The sequence below is a fragment of the Crinia signifera genome, chromosome 7, assembly GCF_055691185.1.
Source record: "Crinia signifera chromosome 7, ASM5569118v1, whole genome shotgun sequence".
NCBI classification, from domain to species: domain Eukaryota; kingdom Metazoa; phylum Chordata; class Amphibia; order Anura; family Myobatrachidae; genus Crinia; species Crinia signifera.
The window spans coordinates 153,222,523-153,236,729 of record NC_139223.1 but is presented as its reverse complement, the minus strand read 5'-3'; positions in this window follow the sequence as shown (position 1 = coordinate 153,236,729).

Here is a 14,207-nt window from a genome sequence, read left to right as displayed (position 1 = left end):
AAAAATTATTCTGTATATTAAGCGAATAAGGTCAACCATATGGGTGTCACTATGTACCAAAAAAAAAAAAAAAAAAAAAATCGTATTAATTAGAAAAAAGTTTAAAAAAAAACCCATTAAATATAAATTATACTGAATTTTTTGAAACTATGCTGTACAACCAATATACTACCAGTTCAAGTTTGTAGGTGACCTAAGCAGTTGCAGTTCCACAACCCACAATTTCCGTCACTGAAGTCACCTGTGTTTAAGCATGGTTAGCCTTAAAACCTTGACTGTTGGGAGGCTTCAGGACTACATTTGGAAACCACTGGTGTTTACTAATGATGTCAGCATAAAATCAATACACGCCACTAGTTTATGCACAGGCGCAGCCTCCTGCATTAGTTGAATGGATACTTGCATTAGCATAATGTTGTAAAACAGATTGGCCCCAACTACAGCCATTTTTTTCATGTACCTTTGAATCAGCCCCCAAGAATGTAAACACTCTCACAAGCAGGGCCCTACGGTACATGTTCTTTATTTACATGTCTGCTTTTGTTTTGTCTCCTTAAGTGTTCCTGTTTTATGTATGTCCAGCACTGCGGAACACTGTGGCACCTTATTCATTTAGTTTCTTATATAGTGCAGCATATTCCGTTGCGCTTTACAATTGGAAACCACAGTAATAAAACAAACTGGGTGGAAACAAACCAACAGATAGAGGTAGGAGGGACCTGCTCACAAGCTTACAACCTTACAAATCGACAGAACAACAGCTACTAAGGGTGGTATGTATTAAACTGAAATTGCGGTAAAAACTAGGGATGGCCATCGTTGCCATTGCCATCGATGGTTGCCATCGATGGCAATTCTGCAACTGGCCATCGATAGTGCTAAACTATGCAATGGATGACCATCAATATTTTTACATATCGATGGTCATCCATTGTGTTTGATTGATTGGCCTGTGGGCCAATCAAAACACATGGGGTGGGGCTTCCTGGGTGTTGGGGGGGGCGGAGCTATGCTCAGTGTCCCGGCACTTAAAAAAACAAACAAAAAACAACAACATTGTTTTGCTGTTCCATTGATGGAGGGAAACCATCTGGTTCTCCCCCATCGATGGCAAAAGTATTCGACATCGGCAATGAACCATCGATGATTTTAAATCATTGATGGTCGATGGCCATCCCTAGTGAAAACTCTGTTATCTGGGTATTTACTGTATTTTCAGATGCACCAAAGGCCCACCGCGAGGATAACACCAGCTCTAGCTGACATAGCCCCAAAGAAGCCTATGTTCTTCTTCTTATGGCTGCCCCATACCGCCCAAGGCCGCCCTGCAACGACCGCGCCTCCTATCCCCCCCCCCCCCTCACCTGTTGTCCAGCTAGCCCGGACTGTGCTGCCCGGACCAGTAACCTAGCACCTTCCAGGTGCAGGGAGGAGGAGCCCAGCACCTGGCAGACCCTGAAGCCATCTGAGCAGTAGGCTGCTGGGCATAGGACAAGGGGAAGAGCCGCAGGCATAGGCGCCGAAAGCAAGAGCTGCCCTTAGCTATACTAATTGCATATGTTAGTGGAGATGTGATTAGTTTTAATGCAATGTGCAAATGGTTTTCCAGAATTCCGCTAATCTAAGTGCACCGAAAGCTTAAATTGTGTGACTCTGCGCAGCCTGTTAAAGTGGTTTTTCCTTTTTTGATCCTCACATTAAGAAATAAAACACAGTATGTAACATTATCAAACGAGTACAAAGTCCTCAGAGGAAGCTGATGTTTTACTATGGTAAATGCAGTTCCTCTATTTTATTTGTGCTTAGTGGTTAGGGAATGTACTGTATATAGCCACAGGCTACCTGCTGTGACTGTGATAACGTTCTACATCCATTGCTGTCATTTTTTAAGAGATTTGAAGATGTTACATTTCTTTGTTCAGCTATATAGAAATAGGCTGACGGTTCCAATGTGCATTTCTCAGGCAAAGACGCCCATGGCCTTTTGAAATAAATGAAAAATCGCTATTTACAAAGATTGTTTTTCTTTTGGTTCTGAGGGAAAATGTGTTAAGGACATGTTTCCAGTTATGTACTATTAAAGATCTGTGTGATGTGGATGTGGGGGCATGGGGTGGCTATGACTACAGGCCTGTTTCGTGTCTGTAAGTAAAACCAAAAGCGCAAGTAACTGTGTGTCTAGAACAAACCATTGTTGTCATGCAAAGCAAGCAAACGACCTTCCTGTATGTACATGTGTGGCATGAGCATATTTTAATTATTTATTAGTTATTACCAGTTTATTATATAGCACACACATATTCTGCGGGGCTTTATAGAGGATATTTTGAACATTCATATCAGTCCCTGCCCCAGTGGAGCTTACAATCTATATTCCCTAACACATATACACGCGCACACAGACATTCTAGGGTTAATTTTGTTGGGGGCCAATTAGCCTACCAGTATATTTTTGGATTGTGGGAGGAAACCGGAGCACCCGGAGGAAACCCATGCAAGCACGGGGATAATATACAAACTCTACACAGTTAGGGCCATGGTGGGAATCGAACCCATGACCCAATTGCTGTGAGGAAGTAATGCTAACCATTACACCATCCGTACTGCCCTATATACATTAGACCAGTAATAGAGAGGGATCCTTAAGATCCCTCTACAGTAAAATTACCCACAGACTACAATAAACAATGATATCTAATTATTGCATGTAAAACTGTATAAAGGCCACGTAGTCCGAAGCATGGGAATAAAGAACCACTGAAACAACAGGCAGTGAAAAAATGTAGGCAAGTATGGTATTGTGGGCCCTAGGCAAAGCAATGCACTGGGGCCCCTTCTTAAGTAGAAAAAAATAAATGATAACTTCCTACTGTGTCTCTCCACTTGCTATCAGCCAACCAGCAATTAGCAATTAGCATTAGCTTACAGACATTCACTGATTGGCTGCAGGCCTGTAGAGACCACGTGGTAAGATGGCCCTGGCAGGAGAGAGGAATGCAGTGCTCGCAGTAATGTGATGTTTTATAAATACCTTCCAACTTTGGTGGAGGAGCACGGCCAAATTCTTGGGGGCAGGGGCTCATGACCAGGGGCATGGCCTATGCTCTGGGGATTCCCATGAGGCAATGCCCCCATTTTTCAATGCTGTGGGAGCTGCTTGCCATGCCAACAGCCCCTTTGCCTGCCTTGGACACTGCCAGCTCCTGGTGGAACGCAGGACCGTTCCAAAAAAAAGGGGCGGTCCCACAAAAAGTTGTGAGGTATGTTTTATCTAATATTTTCTAAGATTTTTTTTTTTTTCATTTTTCAATGAAACTTTTTAAAGATGAAATTCAGTTTATTTCTGATACCTACCTCTTGTTCTACCCTCTGTAATGCCTTTCCCATTATCCTGCCACAAAATATGCCTAAGGAAACTTTTGTAGAAGTTAGTCACAGCCATGAATTTATGACTCATCTGCATTTTCCACAGCTGTGTCTGTGTTATCCTGCAGTCAGGAACCAGCAATCAGCAAATACAGACAAGGAAGATTAGCAAATTGTGCATTATTATCCTTGCAGAATTTTTCTCTGCTCTATGAGCAGATGTGTCTGCAATGTGACAAGGACAGACGGGCCTCTGTTTCTACATTATATATTACAGAGCTTAAAGGACAAATCAACATACAGAGCATTCCATTGCTGAATTAATGTCTGTGGGAGCCCCTAGGTTGACGATCTGTAGGGGCCCTCTGAACCTGGGCTAATGGTTACCCAGTCCCATGCATAGGAGCATTACCTTTATACCAGTGAGGAGAAACGGGACACTAGTTTGGGGTCAACGTGCTCAGGTGTCGACATTGAACTGAAAAAACGCATGTCGGCCTTTAAATGTGTCAAACTTTTCCATGTCGACAATTTGTCAATATCGCATACCTCCCAACTTCTGATTAAATGAAATAGGGACACTCGCGCGGTGAAGCCTCGCGAGCGCCCGAAAAGGGGGCGGGCGTATGCAAATGAGGGCACGGCTTATGCTAATTAGCCGCGACCTCATTTTCATACGAGAATAGACGCTGTGCGCATGCGCACAGCGTCTATTCTATTAGATTGGGGGGTCTCCCAACTGCCACCCCCCGCAGCGGGACAATGCCTGCCGCGGGTGGGACAGCGGGACAGGACCCGAAATTGGGACTGTCCCGCTGTAATCGTGACAGTTGGGAGGTATGATGTCGACCTAATGACTGTCTCCTAGAACACATAGTTACGTACCCTACTGCATTCTGCTAGAGACTCCCTGAAATAGCAGCAATCTCCCTCTCTCCCTCATTAGTCAAGCAATCTCCCTCATTTCACCTAGCCCACATTACACTGTTACATTTTTTGGGGGAAAAAAGGAAAACAAAAGAATGAGAGATAGATACATTTACATTACAGTATCGTAGCTCTTACTAACTGCTTTGGGACTCACCTACATTTGGATATAAAGATTCCTCTCAGATGTAGCTGTACACACCCACGCTTCTAGGTGCCATGTTCACAATCTCTTTATATATGGAACTAGATACGCCCTTGGTTGGAGCATGACATGCCCCCTCAATGGGGCGCTGTGCAAAATTCTACAACCAACTATAATCTCCCTGAAACTAGTTTTCAAAAGTAGGCAAGTATTCTAGAACAGCAGGTCAGTATCACAATAACGGGACTGTCCCTTTGAATTAGTCCCTAATTCAAAGGGACAGTCCCGTTATTGTGATACTAGTTGGGAGGTTTGAGGGTGGAGCTTTCTGTGCCGTACCGCATGTGTCTCCAGCTGCAAGAGGCCACAAGAACAAGCTATGTGCATGTATATATATAAGGGATGCGGTCTGTGTGTGCTATCTGTGGTGCGTCAGTCTTTATGATGTGTCTTTACAACATGTAAATGCAACTCGTAATTCGGCCAATTACCTGACTGAATATTATAGCCCAGGGTCATGGTCTATCACCCAAAATGTATTTATATAATAATTATGTTATAAACTACCCTAAAGAATTCCTAATAACTGCATCACTTGACTATATTTGGCACATGCATTAGCCCAATCCCCGTCATGCATGTTGTGTATTGTGCACTGCTGAATGTGATAGTTCTGCACTATAATAGTTGTTTCAGCCATAAAGATGAAGGTATATTTAATACAAAACATAACGTCAAATATATTGTGAAACTCTCATGAACATTCTACTGAGAACAGAGATTGATAGATTAGTGTGCCCTCTTGTGGATCACCAACGTCACATACTTCACTAGACCAATGCTTAGTCTGCTTGCAGTAACTGCTGGATGAACAGGAGTCTGGCTGGGAAATTGTGGCCTGGGACAAATAGAAATCAAATGCAGGTGAACAGTAACCCAGGTTCACAAAAGGTGGATTTATGTATAAAATACAGGCGGCATTCTGAAAGTGTGAAAAGCTATTTTACTGGTTAAAACTGTTATTTTCACCAGAAAAAAGGGCCATGCTTCACGTCACCCTATGTATTAGTAGGGATAAAGGAGGTATGAGTTGTCTCCTTTGCCGACTCCTGACTCCTGACCCCATACAGTGGACGGGATGCTGAAAAATGCAGCCAAACCTACGAAAGTGCTGTTTTCTTAGGTTTGGCCGCATCCCACACACAGTATGCACCATACTTGCCTACTTTCAAATTATTAATTATTATTATTATTATTATTAATAATCCAAATCATCAAGCCACGCCCCCAGTATGGCAAATCCCCCAATTTGTGGGTCCCGGGAAGGGGCTAAAATAAACCAAGTTTAAATGGCAATGCCCTATAGAATCCTATGGGCTTCTTTCGAGTCTCCACGCTGAGAGTCGTCCATTTGGATCCCTCCCTCCACCCCTCGCGGTGCTGCTGCCGCTGGATGCATGAGAAGATAGGAATAAATCGGAAAGTCTTATCATGGCAAAGGATAGCTCTCACCGAGCCGTCTTTTTCTTCAAACATACAGAGTTACTGTAGCACCTCAAGCAAAATGTTATCCCACCCAGTGTATCATGTCACTATGACCCTTATTCTGATTGAGTCGGACGGCTGCATGTGCGGCCAGCCAATGTTTTGTGTGCGCGGATGGGCAGAGGCGTATCTGCGCATGTGCGAACGCCTTGCACATCCGAACACGGAGTGAGATCCGTGCAGAAAACGATCGTAAGGAACCATCCGAGCAGGGGGTGGAGAGGGGCGTGAAGGGATGTTTGTGCTCATTACCATATGCGTATGCCCTGCGTTTCATGGGCGTTCCCATGAAAATGCTGGGCGTGCGTATGGTAATGCGGCCGTGACGCACGTGTGGGGGGCGGACAGCTGACATAGCCGGATGGCAGCTGCCCGCCCATATCCCTGCTTTCATACGAAAAAATGTCCGAGTGGTCTGGATCACTCGGTGCTGCCTGACCACTCGGTCCATCATTCGGAGGATGGGGGAGGTTCCCACAGATGGGGGAGGTGTTCACATGAAACATCCACTCCCAGTCCGTTCGGTCGGCGTCTTACCGCATTCGGATGGTGTGAGCGATCCATACGGAAGGCGGGGCTAAGAACACTAGGTTCCTGTCCGAAATACGCATCCGTTCGAATCAACTAGAATAAGGGCCTATGTTCTGTGTATAGTGATCAGTCTGATTTGTTTAAAGTGACCATCATGGGAAGCTCCAGAGGAGGATCTGCAGCACAGTTCAAAATTTAAATAGGGTAGCCACACCCACTGCCACCAACTGCCATTCCATGATGTAACCTGTGTATAGTGATCAGTGTGTATCGGGGAAATATCAGTGTATACACAGACAAAATACCAATGACAAGATAGTATACTTACATTTATTGACAAAGCACATATGAACGTGTATTAAGTAACACAATACAAGCATAAAATATCAATAGCACTCCTGATAATGTATTGAGATCAATGTAGAGATAATTTAATCCTCACCACAAACTCAAAATGAATATTAGCCCCTATAAACATAACAGTATGTGACACATGCTGAATAATAACTGTAGTAATGTATGTTATAGTGAGTTATAGCAATAATGTGGAAAGAGGAATGGCTTCACACCCATATATCAAAGTCTCACTATAATGTATAGTGCAGATAGCGTCCAAATCCAGACTTTGCTATTACACAGAAGTATATTGTTCCATTCAGTCTGTCCTGCTATATATAAACTGATGGTGTAATAAAAGCAGACCCAGTGGCTGTAAACGCAGTTGAGACACCGCAGTGTCAGTGCAGTGTGAATGCTGCTCCTGCCTACTCACAGGTTAATCTGCAGATAAAACTCACCACTGGTCACAGCAGGTAATTCTTCTGGTGTCTGCTGATGGTATGCAGATAAGGTGGCAAGATCCATCTAAATCCCACAATACTACTGCACCACTGGGATCATCTCATACTCTAATCTCCTATCTCAGTCAATGGTAGTGGTCTGTGGCCAGTTTTACTCTCTTTGTTGTGATATCAGTGTGACCCATACTTGCTTACTTCTTTAGTGTCTTCTCCAGAAGAAACGCAGACAGGAGACTACTTTGGGGTTGGGAAAGAACTAGCTCATCACTAGACCCCGCTCCCAACACAGATAAACACCCGTGATTCATTGGTCCATCACGAGGGATGGAACTAAATGACGAGATCCATCCCTTTCCTGCGGCCACCCAATTGCCGGTGAATGTCCCACCATGCTGCCCACTTCACTGGGAAGCTGCCAGAAAGGAGATCCGCCTAGTCTTCTGGAACTGCAGAGGACTACCCCAAAAATCCCATGACTCCAGCAGCTCCCAGGTAGGTAGGCAAGAATGGCATGACCTGTGTATAGTGATCAAGGAGGGTAACAGGCATGAAATATCAGTGTGGCTTGTGTATAGTGATCAGTATGTATCAGCTGTGTGATATCAGTATGAACTATGTATAGTGACCTGGGAGTACCAAATGCATTGTTGAACTGGGAAATGAAGAGCCCATCCGGGGAGTGTAGTGGTAGAGTTCCATCCTTAAAGCTGTGGCCAGCTACCACAGAAGTTTGGCCGCCATTATTGAGCAAGTTTGGAAGTGGCCTTTAAAAGTTCTCCTCTGTGGATGCCCCAAAACCCTACAGAAATGTTGAATAGTCTGTGCCTGCTCCACAGCTTGTACGTCTCTTGCTGTCGCCCTACTGTAGAAGCTCCACACGTCATGGAACTTTCCGCAATGTAGAAGGTGTGGGACGAGCCTTTGGGCATTTTCTCAAGTAAATTATAGAAACCAGAATTTTTAGCTAGTTCCTGTTGTTGTTCCTCTTGGTAACAGGACAAATCTTGGCCCAGAATATACCAGCTACACGGTTTTTGGTTTGGCATTTGTACTTTCAGGAAATGCTCACTCACAAGACAGATCATGACAGTCTCCATTGTTGGGATGCCAGGATTTCCAAAAATTCAGCAATTTAAAATAGATGCTAGGACTCAGTAGGGCAGAACATCTAGCACTTGGCATATGCATTGACATAATATTAATCTTCGTAAAACACACCACTGTACTGTTTTCTTAATCGTGATGAAAGGATTGCCAACATCTCTAGAGAACATGAAAAAATAAAACACTGGGTGCTTCTTATTAACGAGCAGAAAGAACATCTGACACATTTAAAACATTACTTGAACAGGAACACTAAAAAGAGCATATTCTTGCCCTTAGATCAGGCAGTGGCACCAAGAGGGGGGAGGGGGAGTATGTTGCCACGCTTCTTGGAGGGGCATGCAGTGGGCCCCACTTGGGCCTGGGTCAGTCCCCCTGTGCTGCTACCAGCACCCCCCTGTATAACAGTAGGGGGGGGGGGTTACACAAGGACAGGGGGCATGTGCACTTACAGTCTCTCCCTATAGGTGCAGGATGTTGTAGGTGGAGTTATACCTTGGAGAGACTTGCCCCATCCCCGAACCCCCCTGCTGTGCCTGGTTAAATTCCAGGAGCAAGATAGGGAAATTGTTACAATTGAAAAGTTACAAAGAATCTGAGAGCAAATACAGCAGCTCAAACGCACACAAGACTTAAGGGCCATACACATGGAGCAATTTTGTGCTCTTTTCTAAGCAATCTGACTAGATTGCTTAGAAAGTAAGCACAGATCTCTCCGTGTGTATGCCCTGAGTGATTAATTATCTCCTGCTAACTAAGTCAGTGCATGCAGTCAAATTCTAGTCAAATTGCTTAGTAAGTGACTGCAAATTTCTCTATGTGTACCGAATGAGAGATACTGATCGCAATCTCTCATTCTGAACCACTACCCTGCCTTTTCTTTGCTTAAACAAAATTGCTGAGCACAAATCTCTTCATGTGTATGTGCGCTCCATGGGCGATCTGGACACAGGGAAATTGCCTACCCTAAATTGCTTAGCAAAATTGCTTAGCACACATTTCTACGTGTGTATGCCCCTTTACATTTAATACATTAATGAATGTAGCTAGTGCATGTGTATACAGTATATGCACAATGAATCAATGGCTAGCACTGACATATTACATTCAGATCTAAATACAATAACTAGGGCCGGCTTTACCATTAGGCAGCTTTAGCAAGCTGCCTAGGCACCTGGGATCTGGCAGGGGTGCCACAGAGTATGCTTAGCACAAAGCAGCTATGGAACTTCTAAGATGCCAACTCCACACTTTCGCTTGAGGGACTGGAAATTGGCTATTGGTGGCAGTGTGTTGCCTAGGATGCTACGAAGCCATAAGCTGGCCATAAATGTATACAATTTTGTCCGATTTCACCCAATTCCAACACATTGGGCCGAGAAATTGGGTGAAAAGTGGCAAATCGCATTTGTTTCGGATCTGATCTGATGCACGGACCTGTGCGCATTTGATTGGGGCCCCAAGATGGCAAGTGCTGCAATATACCTTGTATGCAAAAGTACGACACATGGGGTATCGTATGCGATCCTGCCTCCTGGGAAGCTGCCGGGTGGTTCAAGGGAGATCGGCTGTGACTTCTCCCCTGGGAGAGTGGGGTGACCAGTGGCACGCACCGCTGGACCCAGTAATACAGCAGCAAGTGCTAAATCATGACACCATCCCACACTATGGAGTTTGGAGCAAAGTAATAAAAAAAAAAAGAAAGTTACTGTGTACCTTGGTGAAACAATGCACTTGTAGCATTAGCAGCCCGGCACACAAGTAAGTAAGAACTGACTGATTTATGTCACCTGCATGGATGTGTCAACAAGCCCTAACTCAGGAATCAATTTGGTTTAAACAAAGAATCTATAGGGGGCAATTAGCAATTGCATGAATGTAACAAGCTGCCTGGTCCCTTAAGTACCAAACAAATTGAAATTAACTATTGTGTATTCAAGGAGATCGTTTACAGCACTTCCCCTTGACATGTGTATTTCTCTACTTATCTACTAGTAGAAAGCCGTAAACATATGATTTCCTTTGATCAAGTCATGGTTGCCCCTAAATATATTATTAGACCAGAGAAATAAGCTAGACCAAGGGCAGGAAAAATATGGCCCACACAATTGAGTATGACCATGTTCCTTGTACCCCACCATGAGAATGATGCGGCCCATCAAGTGCGGGTATTTTTAAGTGGTGGGCCTTTAAGCAGATGTGATGATGCAGATGGTCTCAGCACTGTTCTAAGCAGGGCCGACACCACCAGGGCAGCTTCAGGAATTTACCTAGGGCGCCGGCCACAGGAGAGTGGTACCGAGCTGCAGGAAAGCAGCTGCCTGAGCAGAAGGAACGCACCTGCCAGAAGAACAGGAAGAAAGCAGCTGTCAATCATTTATCCCATAATTCAGGGAAAGAGCAGGTGAGTCCGCAAGCCCCACCCCATCCCCCACACACACACCTCAGTGTCAACAGTGGTAGGAGGAAGCGCCCGCACCCCCCCCTCCCCCCTCCTGGAGCTGGTCAGCATCATCAGAGGGTGGCAGCGCCCGCATAATACCCCCACCCCCCAGCCCGTGGTTCTGGTCTCTGGTCAGCGGCAATCAGCGGGCATGCAACCCCCCCCCCCAGCTGCGGGAGGGGGGACCCGCAGCTCTGTAGCAGAACTAGGGCATCAATCAGAGAGAAGCAGCCTGGCCTTCCCTCACCACACCAACCGCCCCTCAGTCAGCGCGCAACATGTGGAGCCCGCAGAACCCACAGGGAGCAGCGCATCCCTGCCAGCCCCCCCACACCAACGATAAGCTTTGTGGAGGTAAACACTTGCAGTAGTGGCTGCCTGGGGAGGGTGCCTGTATGGCTGTGTATACACGTGCTAAATCCATTAACAGCACTTGCAGCCCACCCAGCAGTTCCTATCTCAGTACATAATAATTATATGTCCAGTGGAGAGAGTGGCGCCCGCAGAACCCAAAGCTAGCAGCGCCTCCCTGCCTGCCCCCCACACCAAAGATAAGCTTTGTGGAGGTATGGCACTTGGGGAGGGGGGGTTGGTAGAGGTGGCAGATGTTTTGCCTACAGTGCAAGAACCCTTGCACCGGCCTTGAGTAGGTCTCATCTGCAGTATTTTTTCTCTCCTTTCCGCTCTTCTCTTCAAAGACCCAGAAAGACTCAGGGGTCAAAGTTTTTTACCTTTTACCCCGAAATATATTTAGATATACCGATGTTACCCCCTTGATTTGAAAGGAAGGAAATCATATTTTAATACACACTGTTACCCCAGAAATTGATATTTCCTGCTAATATGGTACACAACGGTACATAAATACCGGCCCTCACAAAATGGCTGCCCCCATACAGCAGACAGTTTTTCAGGGATGCTAGAGGAGGTGGCGGCCTCCTCTAGCATCCTTAAAAAACATTCTGCTATTAGGGATTGCCATTTTGTGATGGTCATATTACATTAGCATTGCAAGAGGAGATGGAGCCAGGAGGAGTTCTGCAGGTCCCTGAATGCGGCGGCGTCATGCGGAGGGGTAAGGGGGGAAAGGGGTGTTTAACTTTATTTAGGCGGGCGGGTGAGGGGGGAAGGGGGGGCAGCACTGCCAAAATTGGCGCGGGGGGGGGGGGGGCGCATATTTACTAGTTTACTTACATTTGCAGACTGGAAAAAAACATTTTATGGTGAGAGAATTGCATATGGATGTGCGACTGGATACCGGATTGTGAAATTTTGGCAATTCTCTCACAGATTTATATAGGGCGGGTTCTCTGTCTGCCTGAACGGCGGCTAACCGCTCCCAGTCATCTGCAAACTTGCACATGACTGAATCAGGCCCTATTTTTGCATGGTATACTGCTCACAGATCTGGATTATATAGACGCTGTTTAAAAAATACATCTTGACATGTTTATATTAGTAGTAAATGAAATATGGACACGTGTTTGGAGCATTTCATGTAACCAAATATATATAAAAAAAAATTATGTCTTTATTTTATACAGTCACATTTGAAACCTTTTAAGACGTCTGCCTAAATAAAACTATTATTACCCAGTTATTGTAACATTTTAACCGAAGGCACCAACTTGTATTTCTAAGCATAAATAGTATTTAATCCTTCTCATCTTGATGTGAATTATGGGTCAGTGGGATCATTTTCCAGATTCCTTTTAATGATGTCTCTGGCTTGGCAGTTGGAAAGAGCGCAGTCTTGTTCCTCCGTTATCCAGTGCAGCGGCTCCTAAATGTCTGCTTGTGTTTCTGAGCAGATTGTAGATAGGGATTACCTAATTACGACGCTGAGCACCATGTGAAAATGACAGTGAATGCAGCATGATGCTGGGTGCATTGCAGGGTGTTCCAGATTATACTTCTACTTCAGTACAGAAAAGAACATAGAGAGTAATTAATAACTCTCCTACAACAAACAAACTTACTGTTTCATTAGGCAAATTAACTACTAAATCAATAGTTCTAAATAGTCACTGAAGTGTTTTTATTTTTACTATTTATTTTATTCTGCAAATGGAAGCTCAAGTGCAGTGTGTATTTGGAACCGAAAAAGAGGGGACTATTGCTAAAATGCCTGTTATGTCCCACGCCGCTTTAAAAAGGGGGCCGGAGCCATAGCACCCCGCCCACTTCAGCCATGACATTAAAGGCCCAATGGCAAAAGAGCATGAACTCCTCACCCCCTTCTCCCAACTGTATCTCCTCCCTGTCGCTTCTCCCGCATGTGAGAAATAAAATGTTAACAAGAATGGGAATAAGTAGAGTTGATGGTACCTGGGGCAAATACAAAATTACTGACTTTTTAAAAAGTCAAATCTGCATTGTCCAAAAATGCCTCTGGATAGTTTAATCTGCAGCCGTTTTCGACAACCCGGACGATATCCCTGCTGTTGCAAACGTTCCGAAAGTGGGAATCAAGATTGATTACCCCCCTTTAGTAGTCAAACATAAGGAGGGAGATTAACAGATGGCCATGTGGGGGAGGGGATTATTGTCACGATGAGCCACACCCCTTAAGCGTTAAAGGGTTATTTTCTCTCAGAAAGTCTTTTTAGCTTTCAAACCTGTCAATTGCGCTGAAAAAAATGTTGCTTGTGCTGACGGTAAAACTTGAACTTTCAGTGGAGCACTTGCCATTTCAATTTCATCCTGGGGTGATGATTTTTCAAGCAGGAAATATTTTGCTGATGCTGCTGCTGACTATCCTTTTACACAATAACTTATCGCTGTTTCACAAATAAGTTATCCTGTGTAAGGTGCAGCACTTTGCAAATTAAAATTTCACACTATTTCAGAGCTTTAAAAAAAAAAATGTACCTCACATAGGCCCTTATTCTGATCGGTGCGGATTTTTCCGCATGCGGTCGTACCGCCGATGGTTTTCGACTGCGCATGTGCAGAGGTCACTCTGCGCATGTGCAAGCGGTTTCGCCGAACGTATTCTTTAGACGCCGCACAGGGGGCGGAGAGGGGCGTGAAGGGCTACTTAGCCTCATTACCCTATGCATACGCCCCGCGTTTCATGGGCGTTCCCATGCAAACGCAGGGCGTATGCATGGTAATGAAGCCGTGACGCATGTGTAGGGGGCGGGCATCTGACATCGCCGGATGTCAGCTGCCCGCCCCCATACATGATTTCATACGGACAAGTGTCCGTGTGGTCTAGGGTGGCGGGCGCTGGTGGAGCGTGCGGCCCTGCATTCGATGTTCGGCGACCATCGAATGCAGGGGCTGCTCCCAAGATGGAGGAGGCGTATCCCCGTCCACTTTCATGCGGACCGCCACATATCCG